Genomic DNA, 20822 nt, shown 5'->3' with positions numbered 1-20822 from the left:
TTAAGTTTCTACCACAGGCTGAAACTCAGCACAGAGACAGCCTAAAACATCATCATCATCATCATCATCACAAAAAACAGCAAACCCTGTGGAAGGAGGAGAATCTGATTTCCAGAATTACCACATTATTAGATTCAAATGTCTAGTTTTCAACAAAAAAAAAATCTCAAGGCATATAAAGAAAAGAAGTATGACACATTCAAAGGAAAAAAAAATCAACAGAAATTGTCCCTGCAAAAGATTTGATGACTAATCTACTAGAAAAATACTTTAAGCATCAGTCTTAAAGATGTTCATTTAATTAAAGGAAGATGTGGAGAAAGTCATAAGAATAATGAATGGACAAAATGGAAATATCAATAAGAAGATAGAAAATCTAAAAAGAAAACAAAAAGAAATTCTGGAGCTTTTCAGCACAATAATTAATTAAAATAAAAAATTCGCCAGAGGGATTCAAAGGCAGATTTGAACAGGCATAGAAAAAGAATCAGTAAACGTCAAGATGGGGCAATGGAAGGTATTGAGTTTGATGAACAGAAAAAAAAAATAATGAGACATGAACATGAGCCGAAGGGACCTGTGGGCTACCATTAAGAAGCTCAACATACACACTGTGGGAGTCCCAGAGGGAAAAGAGAGAGGAAAGGAGCAGAGAGAACATTTGAAGAAATAATGACTGGAAACTTCCCAAATTTGATGAAAGACATGAATATAAACATCCAAGATGCTCAATAAATTCCAAGTAAGATGAACTCATAGGGATCAAACTTTAAAATGCCAAAGAAAAAGAGAGAATCTTGAAAGCAGTAAGAGAGAAGCAACTCATCGCATACAAGGGAATTTTCAATAAGATTTTCAGCAGATTTCTCATAAAAAACTTTGGAGGTCAGAGGTGGTGGCCTGATATATTCAAAGTGCTAAAGGGAAAAAAATCCCATCAACCAAGGATTCTATATTCAGTAAAACTGTCCTTCAGAAGTGAGGGAGAAATTAAGACATTCCCAGATAAACAAAAGCTGAGTGAATTTGTTACCACTAGACCAGCCCTGTAAGAAATCTTCTAAAACACTAGACAGTAACTTGAAACCATATGGAGAAATAAAGATTTCAATAATAGGCAATTATAAAAGCTAGTATTATTGTAACTTTGGTTTGTAACTCCAAATTTTTTCTACATAATTTAAGAAGCTAACACATTTAAAAAGATTATTAGTTTATGTTTTGTGACACACAGTGTATAAAAATATAATTTTGTGACATCAACAACTAAAAGGAGTGGAGACAGAGTTGTGAAGGAACAGAATTTTTGTATGTTATCAAAGTTAAGCAGTTATAAATTGAAATTAGAATGTTATAACATTAGGATACTAATGTAATCCCTTGATAACCACAAAGAAAATAGCTACAGAATATACATAAAAGGAAATGAGGAAGGAAATTAAACATTTCACTACCAAAATCAACTAAACACGAAAGAAGACAGGAATGCAGGCAATGAGGGACAAAAGCTATAAGACATATAGAAAACAGATTGTAAAGTGACAGAAGTCCCTCCTTATCAGTAATTACCTAAAGTTTAAGTGGTTTAAGCTTTGTTGAAAGACAGAGATTGAAAGAATGGTTAAAAACACACAATCCAACTATATACTATCTACAAGAGATTCATCTTATTTATTTATTTATTTATTTAAAAGTTTTAATTTAATTTTTTAATGTTTTATTTATTTATTCATGAGAGTCAGAGAGAGAGAGAGAGAGGCAGAAGCAGAAGCAGAGGGAGAAGCAGGCTCCCTGCCTAGCAGGGAGCCCAATGCGGGACTCGATCCCAGGACCCTGGGATCATGACCTGAGCTGAAGGCAGACACTTAACCATCTGAGCCACCCAGGTGCCCCTAAAAGTTTTAATTTTAATTCCAGTTAACAAACAGTGTTATATTAGTTTCACATGTACAACATAGTGATTCAACAATTCTTTACATTACCCAGTGCTCATCACAAGTGAACTTCTTAATCCCCATCACTTATTTAACCCACTCCCCCACTCCCCTCCCCTCTGATAACCATCAGTTTGTTCTTACAAGAGACTCATTTTAGATATAAAGACACAAATACATTGAAAATGAAAGCATGGAAAAAGATATTACATGCAAATTGTAACCAAAAGAAAGCAGGGATGACCATATTAATATCAGGCAAAATAGACTTTATTTTTAAAATTTTTTTAGAACTTAAAAAAAAAGATTTTATTTATTTATTTGAGAGAGAGAGAGAGTACGAGCGGGGGGAGGAGCAGAGGGAGAAGCAGACTCCCTGTTGAGCAAGGAGCCCAACATGGGGCTCAATCCCAGGACCCTGACACCATAACCTGAGCCAAAGGCGGATGCTTAACTGACTGAGCCACCCAAGCCACCCAAGCACCCACTAAAAAAAAGACTTTACAGGAGACATAAAGGGTCATTATATATTAATAAAAGATTCAATACAGTTATATCTTATTGGCCAATGTATAGAGAAATGAGGATAGAGAAATGAGCCACTGCCAGAGAAGCTGCCCAAAACAGAGAAATGCCCTGGTGTCTTTCTTCCTCCCACCCATGGAGGCTTTCCCCCAAGACGCTGGGAGCCAGGAAAAGTAGAAGAATAGTTCTGAGGGCAAACACAGCCGGGAGCAGCACAGGCCTCAAAAAGCTGCACTCCAGGAATCAGAGTGAACCAGAAGTAACATATCCCCTTCCAGTATAGCTTATTAGACCACTGCTCCATTTTAAATGGAGATGACTCAAAGCCACTATATTCATAACAGAGTACAAGTTGGACCATCCAGAACTATGTTGGAAAACTTTGTGATTGATAAGATGACTGGCCCAGTATCATATGTTTCCCCCATTTCTTCTTGCCATATATTTGTAGAGCCATATATTTTGTTGTGCTTTAGATATTCATAGAATACTGGAGCAAATTATAGCAGAGAACTTCCCTAATTTGGGGAAAGAAACAGGTGGCACAATCCAGGAGGCACAGAGAACCCCTCTCAAAATCAATAGAAATAGGTCAACACCCCAACATCTAATAGTAAAACTCACAAGTCTCAGAGACAAAGAGAAAATCCTGAAAGCAGCTTGGGACAAGAGGTCTGTAACCTACAGTGGTAGAAACATTAGATTGGCAGCAGACCTATCCATGGAGACCTGGCAGGCCAGAAGGGACTGGCATGATATATTCAGAGCACTAAACAAGAAAAATATGCAGCCAAGAATACTATATCCAACTAGGCTGTCATTGCAAATAGAAAGAGAGATAAAACACTTCCAGGACAAACAAAAACTAAAAGAATTTGCAAACACCAAACCAGCCCAACAAGAAATATTGAAAGGGGTCCTCTAAGCAAAGAGAGAGTCTAAAAGTAACATAGACCAGAAAGGAACACAGACAATATACAGTAACAGTCACCTTACAGGCAATACAATGGCACTCAATTCATATCTTGCAGTAGTTACCCTGAATGTAAATGGGCTAAATGCCCCAATCAAAAGACACAGAGTATCAGATTGGATAAGAAAACAAGACCCAGTGATATACTGTCTGCAAGAGACTCATTTTAAACCCAAAGACACCTCCAGATTTAAAGTGAGGGGGTAGAAAACCATTTACCATGCTAATGGACATCAAAGGAAAGCTGGGGTGGCAAACTTTATATCAGACAAATTAGATTTTAAACCAAAGACTATAATAAGAGATGAGGAAGGACATTACATCATACTTAAAGGGTCTATCCAACAAGAAGATCTAACAACTGTAAATATCTATGCCCCTAACATGGGAGCAGCCAATTATATAAGCCAATTGATAACAAAATCAAAGAAACACATCGACAATAATACAATAATAGTAGGGGACTTTAACACCCCCCTCACTGAAATGGACAGATCATCTAAGCAAGAGATCAACAAGGAAATAAAAGCTTTAAATGACACACTGGACCAGACGGACTTCACAGATATATTCAGAACATTCCATCCCAAAGCAACAGAATACACATTCTTCTCTAGTGCCCATGGAACATTCTCCAGAATAGATCACATCCTGGGTCACAAATCAGGTCTCAACCGGTACCAAAAGATTGGGATGATTCCCTGCATATTTTCAGACCACAGTGCTTTGAAATTAGAACTCAGTCAGAAGACGAAAGTTGGAAAGAACTCAAATACATGGAGACTAAAGCACATCCTACTAAAGAAGGAGTGGGTCAACCAGGAAATTAAAGAAGAATTTAAAAAATTCATGGAAACAAATGAAAATGAAAACACAACTATTCAAAATCTTTGGAATGCAGCAAAAGGCAGTCCTAAGAGGAAAGTATATAGCAATACAAGCCTTTCTCAAGAAACAAAAAAGTTCTCAAATACACAACCTAACCCTACACCTAAAGGAGCTGGAGAAAGAACAGCAAATAAAGCCTAAACCCAGCAGGAGAAGAGAAATAATAAAGATCAGAGCAGAAGTCAATGAAATAGAAACCAAAAGAACAGTAGAACAGATTAACGAAACTAGGAGCTGGTTCTTTGAAAGAATTAACAAGATTGATAAACCCCTGGCCAGACTTACCAAAAAGAAAAGAGAAAGGACCCAAATAAATAAAATCATGAGTGAAAGAGGAGAGATCACAACCAACACCAAAGAAATACAAACAATTATAAGAACATATTATGAGCAACTATATGCCAGCAAATTAGATAATCTGGAAGAAATGGATGCATTCCTAGAGATGTATAAACTACCAAAACTGAACCAGGAAGAAATAGAAAACCTGAACAGACCTATAACCACTAAGGAAATTGAAGCAGTAATCAAAAATCTCCCAACAAACAAAAGCCCAGGCCAGATGGCTTCCCAGGGAATTCTACCAAACATTTAAAGAAGAATTAATACCTATTCTTCTGAAACTCTTCCAAAAAATAGAAATGGAAGGAAAACTTCCAAACTCGTTTTATGAGGCCACCATTACCTTGATCCCAAAACCAAAGACCCCCATCAAAAAGGAGAATTACAGACCAATATCCCTGATGAACATGGATGCAAAAATTCTCACCAAAATACTAGCCAATAGGATCCAACAGTACATTAAAAGGATTACTCACCACGACCAAGTGGGATTTATTCCTGGGCTGCAAGGTTGGCTCAACATCCACAAATCAATGAATGTGATACAATACATTAATAAAAGAAAGAACAAGAATCATATGGTCCTCTCAATAGATGCAGAAAAAGCAATTGACAAAGTACAGCATCCTTTCTTGATTAAAACTCTTCACAGGGTAGGGATAGAGAGTACATACCTCAATATCATAAAAGCCATCTATGAAAAACCCACAGCGAATATCATTCTCAATGGGGAAAAACTAAAAGCTTGTCCCCTAAGGTCAGGAACACGGCAGGGATGTCCACTATCACCACTGCTATTCAACATAGTACTAGAAGTCCTAGCCTCAGCAATCAGACAACAAAAAGAATTAAAAGGCATCTGAATCGGCAAAGAAGTGAAACTCTCACTTTTTGCAGATAATATGATACTTTATGTGGAAAACCCAAGAGACTCCACCTCAAAACTGCTAGAATTCATATAGGAATTCAGTAAAGTGGCAGGATATAAAATCAATGCACAGAAATCAGTTGCATTTCTATACACCAAGAACAAGACAGAAGAAAGAGAAATTAAGGAGTCCATCCCCTTTACATTTCACCCAAACCATAAGACACCTAGGAATAAATCTAACCAAAGAGGCAAAGAATCTGTACTCAGAAAACTGTAAGAATACTCATGAAAGAAATTGAGGAAGACACAAAGAAATGGAAAAACGTTCCATGCTCATGGATTGGAAGAACAAATATTGTGCAGATGTTAATGCTACCTAGAGCAATCTACATATTGAATGCAATTCCTATCAAAATACCATCAACTTTTTTCAAAGAAATGGAAAAAATAATCCTAATAATCCTTGTATGGAACCAGAAAAGACCCCAAATAGCTAGAGGAATGTTGAAAAAGCAAAGCAAAGCTGGTGGCATCACAATTCCGGACTTCAAGCTCTATTACAAAGCATCAAGACAGTATGATACTGACAGAAAAACAGACACATAGATCAAAGGAACAGAATAGAGAGCCCAGAAATGGACCCTCAACTCTATGGGCAACTAATCTTCAACAAAGCAGGAAAGAATGTCCAGTGGAAAAAAGACAGTCTGTTCAACAAATGGTGCTGGGAAAATTGGACAGCCACATGCAGAAGAATGAAACTGGACCATTTCCTTACACCACACACAAAAATAGACTCAAAATGGATGAAAGACCTAAATATGAGATAGGAATCCATCAAAATCCTTGAAGAGAACACAGGCAGCAACCTCTTTGACCTCAGCCGCAGCAACTTCTTCCTAGAAACATCGCCAAAGGCAAGTAATTAAATGACTGGGCATGACAAAAATAATAGAGATAAGATAAAAATAGACATTCCCAAACAAAAACCAGAAGATTTTGCCACCAGAAGACTGGAACTAAAGGAAGTTCTAGGGGCACCTGGGTGGCTCAGTTGGTTAAGCGTCTGCCTTTGGCTCAGGTCATGATACCAGGGTCCTGGGATCGAGTCCCACACTGGGCTCCCTGCTCAGTGGGGAGTCTGCTTCTCCCTCTCCGTCTGCCCCTCCCCCTGCTTGTGCTCACTTGCTCTCTCTCTCTGTGTCAAATAAATAAATAAATAAATAATAAATAAATAAACTCCTAAAAAAATAAAGGAAGTTCTAAGGGATGTTCTCCAAGAAGAGAGAAATGATATCAAATGCTGGGTCAGATATAAGGAATTAGTAAAGAGCAGTGAAAATTTTGTGCGATGTTGTGGAAATAATAATGTCATTGACACTAGAGATGAGGATGAATTATTATTTGAGGGTAGCAGTGATTCAGTTTTTAATTCAATGAATGCTTAAAATGAAGAAAGTTCTCTACATATACCGGTGATGAATCATCTTGCTCTGAAGGTAGTGATTTCCTGGGCTTTGGGGATAAAGATAAAAACTTCAAAGATAAAATAAAAATAAAAATCTAGTATGGCAGCTCCTCAAAAATTAAAAATAATATTACCATATGATCCAGCAATTCCACTGTTGGGGATATATCTAAAATAATTGAAAGTAGGGTCCTGAAGAAATATTTGTAGGTAGCATATATAATTTACAGCAGTATTGTTCATATTACCCAAGAGCTGGAAGCAAACAATGTGTCCATCAACAGATGAATGAATAAACAAAATGTGGTATATACATACTACAGAATATTATTCAGCTTTTTAAAAAAAGATTTTATTTATTTATTTGACAGAGAGAGACACAGTGAGAGAGGGAACACAAGCAGGGGGAGTGGGAGAGGGAGAAGCAGGCTTCCCACAGAGCAGGGAACCTGATGCGGGGCTCGATCCCAGGACCCTGGGATCATGACCTGAGCTGAAGGCAGATGCTTAACGAATGAGCCACCCAGGTGCCCCGAATATTATTCAGCTTTAACAAGGAAGGAAATTCTGACACATACTATAATATGGATGAACCCTGAAGACATTTGCTAAGTGAAATAACCCAGACACATAAGGGCAAATTTAACAAGGTTCAACAAAATGAAAAGGCAACCTACAAAATGGGAAAAAAATATTTGCACACTATGTATCTGATAAAGGGTTAATATCCAAAAATATAAAACATTTATACAATTAATTAAATAGCAAAAAATAACCTGATTAAAAAACGGATAAAGGACCTGAATAGATATCTTTCCAAAGACATACAAATGGCTAACTGGTATATGAAAGGGTGCTCAATATCACTAAGCATCACGGAAATGCAAATCAAAACCACAATGAAATATTATCTCACAGTTAGAATTGGTAATATAAAAAAGAAAAAAGACAACAAGTGTTGGCAAGGATGTGGAGAAAATGGAACCCTTGTACACTGGTAGAAACGTAAATTGATACAGCCTTTTTTTTTTTTTCAAAAAAATTTAAAGTAAAACTACCATGTGATGCAGCAATCCCATTTTGGGGCATATATCCAAAGGAAATGAAAACAGGATCTCAAAGAGATATCTGCACCCCCACGTTCACTTCAGCATTATTCACAATAACCAAGATATTGAAACAACCAAAGTGTTGCGTGGGTGAAGAAAATGTGGGTCATGGACATGAAAAGTATAGCATAAAGAATATAGTCAATGATATAGTAATAACATGGTATAGTGACAGATGGTGACTACACTTATTGTGTAACATTAAGTAGTGTATAGAATTGTCAAATTAATGTGTTGTACACCTGAAACTAATATAATATTGTATATCTATTATACTTTAATAATAATGAAAATGTGAATATTATTTGGTCATGAAAAAGAAGGAAATTCTGTTATTTGTATCAACATGGATGAAACTGGAGGGCATTATACTAAGTGAAAAAAGCCAGAAAGACAAAGACAAATACTATGTGGTATCATCTATATGTGGAATCTTAAAAAAAAAAAAAAAAGTAAACTTACAGAAACAAATAGTAGAATGATGGTTACCAGTGGCTGGGAGGTGGGGCATATGGGAAGATATTGGTCAAAGGGTACAAACATTCAGTTATAAGATGGATAAGTTCTGAGGATGTAATGTACAGTCTACATGTACAGCATGGTGACTATAGTTATAATACTGTATTGTGTCCTTGAAACTTGCTAAGAGAATAGATCTTAAGCATGCTTACCAAAAAAAAATTAAGGTGATTGTGAGGTGATGTGTTCATTAACTTGATTGTAGTAATCATTTTACACTGTATATGTACATTAAATCATCAAGTTGTACACTTTAAATATATGTAATTTTATGTGTTCATTATACCTTAATAAAGCTGGGAAAAATGGTTGAGATGGTAAATATTATGTTATGTGAATTTTACCACAATTAAAAATAAATAATAATAATAAAAGTAATACTTCTAGTTGTATCTGTAGTGGTGGGTAAATGAATGTTGATTTATTATTATTATTACTGTATATGTTAAAATATGCTGTATGTATGATATTTCATAATAACAATTTTCAGAAGATAATTTATAATGATATCAATTTTTCCTAATTTACAATTTAACAGGATCACAACAAATATACTTATGTGGTTTCTTTATTTGATTGTTTTTTGGACTAGACAACCTGATCCCTTAGATCATGTGGAAATATATACATGTAAAAAGATGTAGAAAATCTCTGAAAAAGAAAAGCAATTAGAAAGAACTCATTTGTTCAGTGTTTTTTTAATGTGAAAGGGTGTTGGACTTTGTCATACTTTCTCTGCATCAATTTTTCTGGATCAATAGTCATATGGTTTTCCCCCTTAATCCTCTTAATATAGGTTATATTTATTTTTGTATGCTGAACCACCCTTGCATTTCTGAGACATTTCCCACGTGGTCATAGGTATAATCATTTTCTTACAAATTCTATCTCTTTATCACTATAGGTTTGTTCAGGTATTCTATGTCTTTTTGAGTCAGTATCAGTAGTTTGTGTGTTTCTAGGAATTTGTCCATTTCATCTAGGTTATCTATTTTGTTGGCATATAATTGTTCTTAGTATCCCCTTATAATCTTTTTTATATGTAATAGGAAAAAATCGTCTTGGAGAGAAAGATGTCTTCTTATTTTCCTTTGCTAAGCATGATACTCCTTAGACCTAAAACTAAAAGCCCCTGGCTTTCTTCCAATCTACCACTTACTGGACACAAATCATGGTATGTTGATACATCTTAGGCTATTTGTTTATTGTACAATATTCCCACTCATAACCTACTTTCCCTAAGTCTGTTATGGATTGTGGTAAAATCAGGGATGCATAGACTTGAATGTAATGCTCTAAATAAGAATTTGTAACGAAAACCCATAAGGCTAGCTGCAGATTTCTCAACAGAAACATGGCAAGCCAGAAAGGAGTGGCATGATATATTGAATGTGCTGAGTGGGAAAAATATGCAGCCAAGAATACTCTATCCAGCAAGGCTATCACTCAGAATAGAAGTAGAGATAAAGAATTTCCCAGACAAAAACTAAAGGAGTTCGTGACCACTAAACCAGCCCTGCAAGAAATATTAATGGGGACTCTTTGGAAAGGAAAGACCAAAAGTGAGACAGACAAGAAAGGAACAAAGAAAATCTCCAGAAATGACAAAACAAGTGATAAAATAGCACTAAATACTTATCTATCGATAATTATGCTGAATGTAAACGAACCAACTGCTCCAATCAAAAGACATGGGGCATCAGAATGGATTAAAAAAAAAAAGACCCATCTATATGCTGCTTATAAGAGACTCATTTTAGACCTAAGGTATCTGCCAGTTGGAAGTGAGGGGATGGAGAAACATTTATCACACAAGTGGATGTCAAAAGAAAGCTGGAGTAGCAATACTTATATCAGAAAAACTGGACTTTAAAACAAAGACTGTAACAAGAGATGAAGAAGGGCATTGTATCATAATAAAGGGGACAATCCAACAAGAAGTACTAATAATTATAAATATTTATGCACCCAACATGGGAACACCCAAATATATAAAACAGTTAATAACAAACATAAAGGAACTCATTCATAATAATACCATAATAGTAGGACTTTAACACCCCACTTACATCAATGGACAGATCATCTACTAACAGAAAATCAGCACGGAAAAAATGGCTTTGAGTAACATACTGGACCAGATAGACTTAAAAGATTTACACAGAACATTCCATTCTAAAACAGCAGAATACACATTCTTTTCAAGTACACATGGGACATTCTCCAGAGTAGATCACATACTAGGTCACAAATCAGGCCTCAACAAATACAAAAAGATTGAGATCATACCATGCATCTTTTCTGACCATAAGGCTGTGAAACTAGAAATCAACCACAAGAAAAAATTTGGAAAAAAACACAAATACATCAAGGTTAAATAACATGATTCTAAAGAATGAATGGGTCAACTGGGAAATCACAGAAGAAATTAAAAAAACACATGGAAACAAACGAAACTGAGAACACAGTGGTCCAAAACCTTTGGGATGCAGCAAAAGCAGTCCTAAGAAGCATCTATATACCAATACAGGCCTACCTTAAGAAGGAAGAAAAATCTCAAATAAACAGCCTAACCTTATACCTCAAAGAGCTGGAAAAAGAACAACAAATGAGCCTAAGCAGGCAGAAGGAAGGAAATAATAATGATTAGAGCAGAAAAAAATGATATAGAAACTAAAAAAACCAGTAGAACAGATCAAGGAAACCAGGAGCTGGTTCATTGAAAGACTGATAAACCCATAGCCAGATTTACCAAAAAGAAAAGAGAAAGCACCTAAATAAGTAAAATCACAAATGAGAGAGGAGAAAGAACAACCAACACCACAGAAATACAAAAAATTATAAGAGAATATTATGAAAAACTATATGCCAACAAATTGGACAACCTGGAAGAAATGGATAAATTCCTAGAAACATATAAACTACCAAAACTAAAACAGGAAGAAATAAAAAACTTGAATAGACCAATAACCACCAAAGAAATTCAGTCAGTAATCAAAAATCTCCCAACAAATGAAAGTCCAGGGCCAGAAGTCTTCATAGGAGAATTCTACCAAACATTTAAAGAAGAGTTAATACCTATTCTTCTCAAACAATTTCAAAAAATCGAAACGAAAGGAAAACTTCCAAATTTGTTCTATGAGGCCAGCATTACCTTGATACCAAAACTAGATAAAGACTCCACTAAGAAAGAGAACTCCAGGCCAAACATGGATGCAAAAATTCTTAGTAAAATACTAGGAAACTGAATCCAACAATACATTAAAAGAATCATTCATCCCAATCAAGTGGGATTTATTCCTAGGTTGCAAGGGGGTGCAATATTTGCAAATCGAGCAACATGATACAACACAATATTAAAAGAAAAGAACCACATGATCTTTTCAATAGATGCAGAAAAAGCATTTGACAAGGTACAACATCCATTCATGATAAGAACCCTCAACAAAGTAGGGTTAGAGGGAACATACCTCAAAATAATAAAAGCCATCCACAAAAACCCCATAGCTAATATCATCCTCAATGGGAAAAAAACTGAGAGCTTTTCCTCTATGGTCAGGAACAAGACAGGGATGTCCACTCTCACCACTGTTATTTAACATAGTACTGGAAAGCCTAGCCTCCAATCAGACAACAAAAAGAAATAAAAGGAATCCAAATCAGCAAGGAAGAAGTAAAACTGTCACTATTTGCAGAAGACGTGATACTCTATACAGAAAACCCAAAGACTCCACCAAAAACCTGCTAGAACTGATAAATGAATTCAGTAAAGTTGCAGGATACAAAATCAATGTACAGAAATCTGTTGCATTTCTGTAAACAATAATGAAGCAGCAGAAATAGAAATCAAGTCATCAATCCCATTTACAATTGCACCAAAACCCATAAGATACTTAGGAATAAACCTAACGAAAGAGGTGAGAGACCTGTACTCTGAAAACTATAGAATGCAGATGTAAGAAATTGAAGAGGACACAAAGAAATGGAAAGACATTCCGTGCTCATGGATTGGAAGAACAAATATGGCTAAAATGTCTAAACTACCCTAAGCAATCTACTACATCTAATTACATTTAATATAATCCCTATCAAAACACCAACAGCATTTTTCACAGAGCTAGAACTAGCAATCCTAAAATTTGTATGGAACCACAAAAACTCTGAATATACAAAGTAACCTTGAAAAAGAAAAGCAAACCTGGAGGCAAAACACTTCCAGATTTCAAGTTATATTACAAAGCTGTCGTGATCAAAACAGTATAGTACTGGCAGAAAAATAGACACATAGTTCAATAGAACAGAATAGAAAACTCAGATATAAACCCACAACTGTATGGTCAATTAATCTTCAGCAAAGCAGGAAGGAATATTCAATGGGAAAAAGACAGTCTCTTCAACAAATGATGTTGGGAAAACTGGACAGAACAAGCAAAAGAATGAAACTGGACCAACTGGACCACTTTCCTACACCATACACAAATATAAATACAAAATGGATTAAAGACCTAAATGTAAGACAGGCAATCATTAAAATCCTAGAGGAGAACAACATTGGCCATAGTAACTTATTAGATATGTCTTCCTGAGGCAAGGGAAACAAAGCAAAAATAAACTATTGGGACTTTGCCCAAATAAAAAAGTGCTGCAAAAAGTGGAGGAAATAATCAACAAAACTAAAAGACAACCTACAGAATGGGAGAAGATATTTGCAAATGACATATCTGGTAAAGGGTTAGTATCAAAAATGAATCCTACAAAAATGAATGATCTAATTAAAAAATGGGCAGAAAACATGAATGGACATTTTCCCAAAGAAGACATACAAGTAGTCAACAGACCCATGAAAAGATGCTCTTTTATCACTTGCCATCAGGGAAATACAAATCAAAACTACAATGAAATATCACCTCACAGGGCGCCTGAGTGGCTCAGTCATTAAGCGTCTGCCTTCGGCTCAGATCATGATCCCAGGGTCCTGGGATCAAGCCCCGCATTGGGCTCCCTGCTCAGCAGGAAGCCTGCTTCTCCCTCTACCACTCCTCCTGCTTGTGTTCCCTCTCTCGCTGTCTTTCTTGCTGTCAAATAAATAAATAAAAATATTAAAAAAAAGAAAAGAAATATCAACTCACGCCTGTCAGAATGGCCAAAATCAACAACATAAGAAACAAGTGTCGGCGAGCATGTGGAAAAAGGGGAATCCTTTTGTACTGTTGGTGGTAATGCAAACTGGTGTAACCACTCTGGAATACAGTATGCAGTTTTCTCAAAAAGTTAAAAATAGAATTACCCTATGATCCAGCAATTGCACTACTGGGTATTTATCTAAAGAATACAAAAATACTAATTTGAATGGATACATGTACCCCAATGTTTATAGCAGCACTATCTACAATAGCCAAATTATGGAAACAGCCCAAAAGTCCATTGACTGATGAATGGATAAAGAAGAGGTGGTATGTATGTATTTAAGTACATACATACACACAATGAAATATTACTGAGCCATTAAAAACAATGAAATCTTTCCATTTGCAATGATGTGGTTGGAGCTAGAGAGTATTATGCTAAGTAACATAAGTTAGTCAGAGAAAGACAAATGCCATATGATATCACTCATATGTGGAATTTCAGAAACAAGACAAATGAGCATAAGGAAAAGAAGACAGAGGCAAACCAAGAAACAGACTAAACTATAGAGAACAAACTAATAGTTACCAGAGGGGAGGTGGGTAGGAAGATGGGTTAAAAAGGTGATGGAGATTAAGTAGTGCACTTGTGATGAGCACTGGGTGTACACTTGAAACTAGTATTACACTGTGTGTTAATTAATGAATTTAAATAAAAAAAGAAAAAAATATGGTCTCTTAAATAAGTAATTCTTCTTGAATATTCCTGGAAGGTCAGGATCATACAATGCTATTTGATACTGTTCTAAATTCTATTCAATGATGAAGGAAACCTTACTTCTAGCTCACAGCTTACCTTTTAAAATTATTCCAATTCTTGTTGATTTTGAAATATATGTTTGATGATAGTATTGTGATTATGTTTAAAAAGGAGAATCCTTGCTTTTTAGAAGTACATATAGCTACATATCAAAATTTTTTTGGGTAAAATTATATGTCTGAAATTTGCTTCAAAATATTCCAAAGGTTGGAGTGGGGCAGAGATGATGAGGAGGATGAGTAGAGATATGGAAGAAGCAGGATTGACCATGATGTGATAATTGCTGAAGCTAGGTGATGGGATTCATTTTGATATTCTGTCTGCATTTACCTGTGCTTAACGACTAATCACTGATATCAAGATTTTCTTTCCCTACCCTGTCAGGATTTCCCCCACCCTCTCCTCCAACAGCATCCTGGCTTGGCACATTAGAAACTGCCTCAGGTTAAGTATGGTATACACTAAATAACTCATGGAGAATGTATATAGAATGCAACTAAATATAGTTCTGATTGGGCTGGTGTCTATAATGAACTAAAACTTTGAAGGGCTTGAAAATGTCCCTAATGAATTCAGTGCATCCTGTTCAACATGTGGAGCCTGAGTTTCCCACTGGAGAAATGTCTACACTTCTCCCCTCCATAACTCCTCCTACACTTTAACCCGAAGTTCTTTGCACTTCTGCCATAAACTCCCAATTTTAGTAGGTCTTGAAAGGGGACAGATGTCACTCAGAATGATTGAAAAATGATAGAATCTGGAAATTTCAGTTAGAGATGGTGGACCAAATAGTCCAGAAAACTCACAAAAATGACAGTAATGGGATATTATGAAGGTATAAGTCTACTAGGATCTAGAGAGGGAAACAAATAACCGCAACATAATTTTGGAAGAAGGAAACAATGAAACTGACTTTGCACACCTAAATCCCAAGCAATAGAGAAAACTGAAAAGTAATCCAGTTCACCCTGAGAAGCCCCCCCAAAAGTCAGGAATTGGCAGCACTGAGTACTTCTGAATATGGGAATGAAGATGATGGTAAAAACCAAGGGTTGATTGTCTAAATTTTATCTAAAATCAGTTAGATCCCTAGATTCCCCACCCCACTGAGCACAGCCAGCCAACTTCCTTTCTTCCATCTTGGCTAAAGATTGGAGAGTCATTCTTCAGAGAAGGTAAAACAATTTCTGGAGCAGGGAACCCAGGCACAATTGAAGTGAGAAGTACTACACTTAAAATAGTATAACTCATTTATATGAAAGTTTACATACTCAATATTGATACCTACCTCAACCCAGTCTCTGAGATTATTGCTATTTAGATTTACTACAGGGGAAAGTTTGGACAACTCTTTGTGAAGAATCTGATCACCTCGACAGAAAAGACTAAAAGATACCAACATGGGGAGTTGCTCCCCAAAATGGAGCAATCAGAATACCCTACAGAGTAAGTTAGTCTCTAAATCCCATCCACATGCACAGAACTTCTAATCAGCTTCCTAGTATTCAAATCTTAAATACAAGTAATCAACCAAGGATCACCACGCATTTGAGGAAATACAATTATAAATAATATGAAAGACAGAGGACCAAAATCAACAAACAGAGAAAGTAACTTTGGAAAAAACAGAGGTCATATATGAAAAGGAAAACTTAAAGAAATCTAAACATTCCATTTCTCTAACATTTCTTTAGCATATTTATTCCATAGTTTAATCTTCCTCCTTTGGGATCCACTTTATCACCTCAGCAAAATCCTGAGCCACCTTCAGATTTGGTGTGTGCTAGATCTTCCTACCTCTAGTGAATTGCTCATGTATGTGCCTTACCTATCTAGAAGCAATTGAACTTTCTTTTAAAAATTTGCATCATAATTATTTAGGAATAAAGGGCCTTGACATCTGCCATTTATTTTCAAATGATTTAACAACAACAACAACAACAACAACAACAACAGCAGCAGCAGCAGCTTAAGGTATATGGGAATTCCCTGTATCATTATTGCAACTTCTCTACAAAAAGCTTTTTTATAAGTTTTACATTTACATTACATGAATCTTTTCATTTACAAAAACACAAGTTTTACATTTTTAAAAAAACAAAAGGTAAAAAACATTGTGTTAGACAACACATATGTACATACAGCCCCATGTGGCCACCCTCCTTTGGGATTCACCACAGGAAATTTTATTTAGAAACTGCTCAGCAAGCACAGTTCCAATTTTCCATTTGAAATACTGTCTCTTGAAGGTCACTGCATCCAGTGATTCTAAGGGAAAGAATTCAGCTCTTTATCATATCCCTCTCCCTTTGACAGACTATTTCAAACACTATTACAGCTCATGCCAAATTCATCTCGATTTCTTTGTGTGATTTTTCTAACAATCTGAATGCCAGAAATGGACATTTCTTGGCTCAGATTTAAGGCATGGTTAGATTTAGGTCGTGTTGAATATGAGTGTATAGTTCCATTATCATGGAAAAGTCCCCCAAAGGTAATCATTATAAATACTGCACCTATACGGTCCTATTGTTGCAAGGAGTTGTATTCAAGGAAGATATTGAAAAGATCTTAAATAATTTAAAAATACTTTACATTTTTATCTTGTGTCCCTTTCAGAATATGAAATAGAATCCAATTTATACATGCCAGCAATACTTTAAAATTTTTTTAATTTAAATTCAATTTAGTTAACATGTAATGTATTATTAGTTTTGGGGGTAGAATTTAGTGATTCATCAATTGCATATATAACACCCCGTGCTCATTCCATCAAGTGCCCTCCTTAATGCCAATCACCGAGTTACCCCATCCCCCACTTACCTCCCCTCCAGCAACTCTCAGTTTGTTTCCTATAGTTAAGAGTCTCTTATGGTTTGCCTCCCTGTTTTTATCTTATTTTACTTTTCCTTCCCTTCCCCTAGGTTCATCTGTTTTTTTCTTAAATTTGACTTAAGAGTGAAATCATATGATAATTGTCTTCCTCTGACTGACTTATTTCACTTAGCATAATAACCTCTAGTTCCATCCACCTCAATGCAAATGGCAAGATTTCTTTCTTTTTGAGGGCTAATATTCCATTGTGTGTGTGTATATAGATAGATAGATAGATAGATAGATAGATAGATAAAGAAGATAGTACATCTTCTTTATCCATTCATCTGTTGATGGACATCTGGGCTCTTTCCATATTTTGGCTATTGTGGAAATTTCAACAGTACTTTTTATATCCTCTCTCTTCTTTTCAGTTTTCTTATACACCCCACCCTAACATGTCTGGAGCCTCTCATCTGAAAAAAGTGCCTTCAAATACTGTTGTATTTTATTTCTCTCTTTCTCCCCAATATCTTCTGGTTCTTTATTATGTAGGTTAGTTTAGTCTCTCTCTTTACATACTTCATCATTTTTGCCCACCTTTGAGATATTGTCTTCCTCAGTTTATTTTTCTATTTCTGCATTGCAAAAGTATAAGAACTCACCTGGTAGGAAATTAGTCTCCTGGCTGAGGCTGCTAAACTGGAAAGATTCCATCTCTTTACTTCCTTGAGGGAGAGAGAAAAATTGACAAACCTGATACCTTAATAATTTTTTGCCCCTTCACTTAAGCAAAAAGAGAAAATGCATCCAGGAGCCAACCCCTAGGGCAATCCAAATAATTCCACCTGGCAGTCCTTTTCCCCAGTGGGCCTGCTTTTAACAGACCAAACTTGCAGAAAAATTTGCATATATTACTCTTTAAAAAACTATTTATTAGGTTTTGAAATACAGAAAAATATGAAGAAGAAACAAAAGACCTATAATTCAATGCCCAGATAAACTTTCAATAACAGTATTTTTTTTTTTTTTTGACTGGGAAAATAACTATTTTGTTTGGAGGTATGGGCCCATGTCTAGTCTCAGAACTCTGGAACTGCTTTTTGGTGCCAGCAGCCTTGGTGACCTTGAGCATATTGAAACTCACAGTCTCTCACAAGGGCTGGCACTTGCCCACTGTGACAATGTTGCCAATGTTGACACCCCTGAAGCAGGGGGGCAGGTGCATGGATATGTTCTTATGGCACTTTTCGAAGCAGTTGTACTTTCGGATGTAGTGGAGATAATCTTGGCAGATGACAATGGTCTTGTGCACCTTCACTTTGGTCACCACACCAGATAGAATCTGCCCTTGGATGGAGACATTACTAAGAAAGGGGCATTTCTTGTCAATAGCATCTTGAAGCCCAGACCAATGTTTTTGTAGTATCATCAGAGCTTCTCCTTACCAGTTCCTCCAAGCAGGCCCCTCTTCTTATTTTGAAAGATGGTCAGCAGCTTCTGTTCGGCATGCTAACTGTGAATGTCTGCCATCTTCCTGGCCACCCAAAGATAGTATTTTTGATAATAAAATAAATACATGCATATGTCCAGAAAATTCAAACAAAATAGAAGGATAAAAAGAAATGTTTTCCTTCACCATTCTGCTTCCCAATTTTTCTCCTCAAAGGTAAAGGAACTGACAACAGTTTCTTGTGTACCCTTCCAGAAACACATTAATGCAGATGCTAGCATGTGTGTACTCCATAGTATCATCTCAAAAGCTCTAGGTAATAATGCAGTGTGAAAATTCTTTTCCTAAATCAAGATGATAGAAGAAAACTAGTGACAATGTTTAACTATATCTGAGCCTTGTGCTCTTGGAGATTAGAGGTGGTTGAGAAATCCCCCCACCCTTTTGTGTTCTGAGAAATGGCTAACCACAAAGGGCCACCCTGCCCTCATGTATTCCCACTCTGCTTCATAACTTAAACAAAGTTTGCTGTCCACCTTTCCTCATGGCTCTATTGTTTATCTGCCTCTATAACACCCAGGCCCCCTTCCTTTTCTTTGAGACATTCTTCCACAAAAGTGAACATTTTCCTTATTGCACTAGCCTCAATAAAAAACCGTCTCTTTAATTGTCCAGTGAATTTGTCTTTCACATTAATGTCAAAGAAAAATTATTCTGACACTTGTTAAAAATAGTAAGGAAGACTTTATTCAAGTGCCTGTTGTAAAGGGGATGGGAGTCAGTGGGTAGAAAATTACTATGTGGAAACATCAGAGGTAAGGGAGGATTCTGATTTGACAGGATTCTTGCTGAAGGAAGGCCAGTGTGATTAGATACCAAGGGTAAGATATAAAGAATTTAATCAGATATCAGGAGTGATCATATACTGAGTATGGGGATTCTTGCTAAACAAATTTAGGAGGATTTTTGCTAAAATTGGGCAATGCAAAGATGGACATGGAAGTTCAAATGTTGAGGCCTAGTTGGAAAGAGGTTTTAGAGGAACCTGACTAAAATTTGGGTCAGGGAGAGAGTCTTTGTCACTAACAATTGAGGAATTCTGCCATCTTTCCATAAGCAGAGACTAACCCTCAACATTAGGCTAAAATCTGTATGTGACTTTTACTCTTGGATCTTCCCAATTTCCAACTTTAAACTACAAGAAGTAGGGTGCCAGGGAATCTTTTGGGTTCCTGACCAGGACTTCCAAATATCTAAAGATGCATTTTTAAAATATTTTTAACACTATCATTTATCTATAATAGGTCTCTAGAAATGGTTACTGATCAGCAAGTCCAATATCTCTACCAAAGGATAATAAAAATTACCACTATTTTTTACAGGCTTTCCCCTGCAATTTACCTCTGTTTTTCTTATTAGTATTATTCCTACAACCCCGAGAGCCAATCTTTCAGTGATGCCTTTTTCCATCATTTATTCTCTCCTTATTGGCATAACAATGAAAGGCTATGTAGGGCAATAAAAAGAGCACAGGGCTTGGAGCTTAATCCAAGTTCAAGTACTGCCCTAGATGCCAACAAAAATGAAGAGGACTGAATTATCCAGAAATGGAAGTTGCCAGGTTTATCTGTAATGGCAGAGGAACATCAACAAGAGGTCTCATGGCAATAACATTCTGAGCTGTCTCATTGTTTCTACCCTTGCTACAAACAGTTCATTCTTGGCACAGGCACCACAGAGATCCAGTTAATGACTAGATGATGTAATTTTGCTCCTCTCCTGAAATTGCAAGGGCTTCCCACTTCACTGAATAAAAGCCAACTTCTTATCATGGCCTGTAGGGCTGTGTATAATCAGACTCACCAATTTTCTGCCATCATCTCCTAATATTCTAATTACCTCACATTCATTACAGGAACATTGGTCTTCTTGTTCTTCAAACATGTCTCAGGGAATTATAATTGTTGTTGTTCTTCCTAC

The 20822-nt window shown here is 36.1% G+C and overlaps 1 pseudogene; it reads right to left on the bottom strand.

The window, feature by feature from the left end:
- Positions 1 to 18922, bottom strand: LOC116621853 (annotated as a pseudogene).
- Between the last annotated feature and the right edge of the window lie 1900 nt (positions 18923 to 20822).

This window comes from Phoca vitulina, unplaced genomic scaffold (assembly GCF_004348235.1).
Source record: "Phoca vitulina isolate PV1807 unplaced genomic scaffold, GSC_HSeal_1.0 scaffold51, whole genome shotgun sequence".
Classification (NCBI taxonomy): domain Eukaryota; kingdom Metazoa; phylum Chordata; class Mammalia; order Carnivora; family Phocidae; genus Phoca; species Phoca vitulina.
Note: the sequence above shows the minus strand (reverse complement) of the source record. Positions and strands in the feature narration are given on the sequence as shown.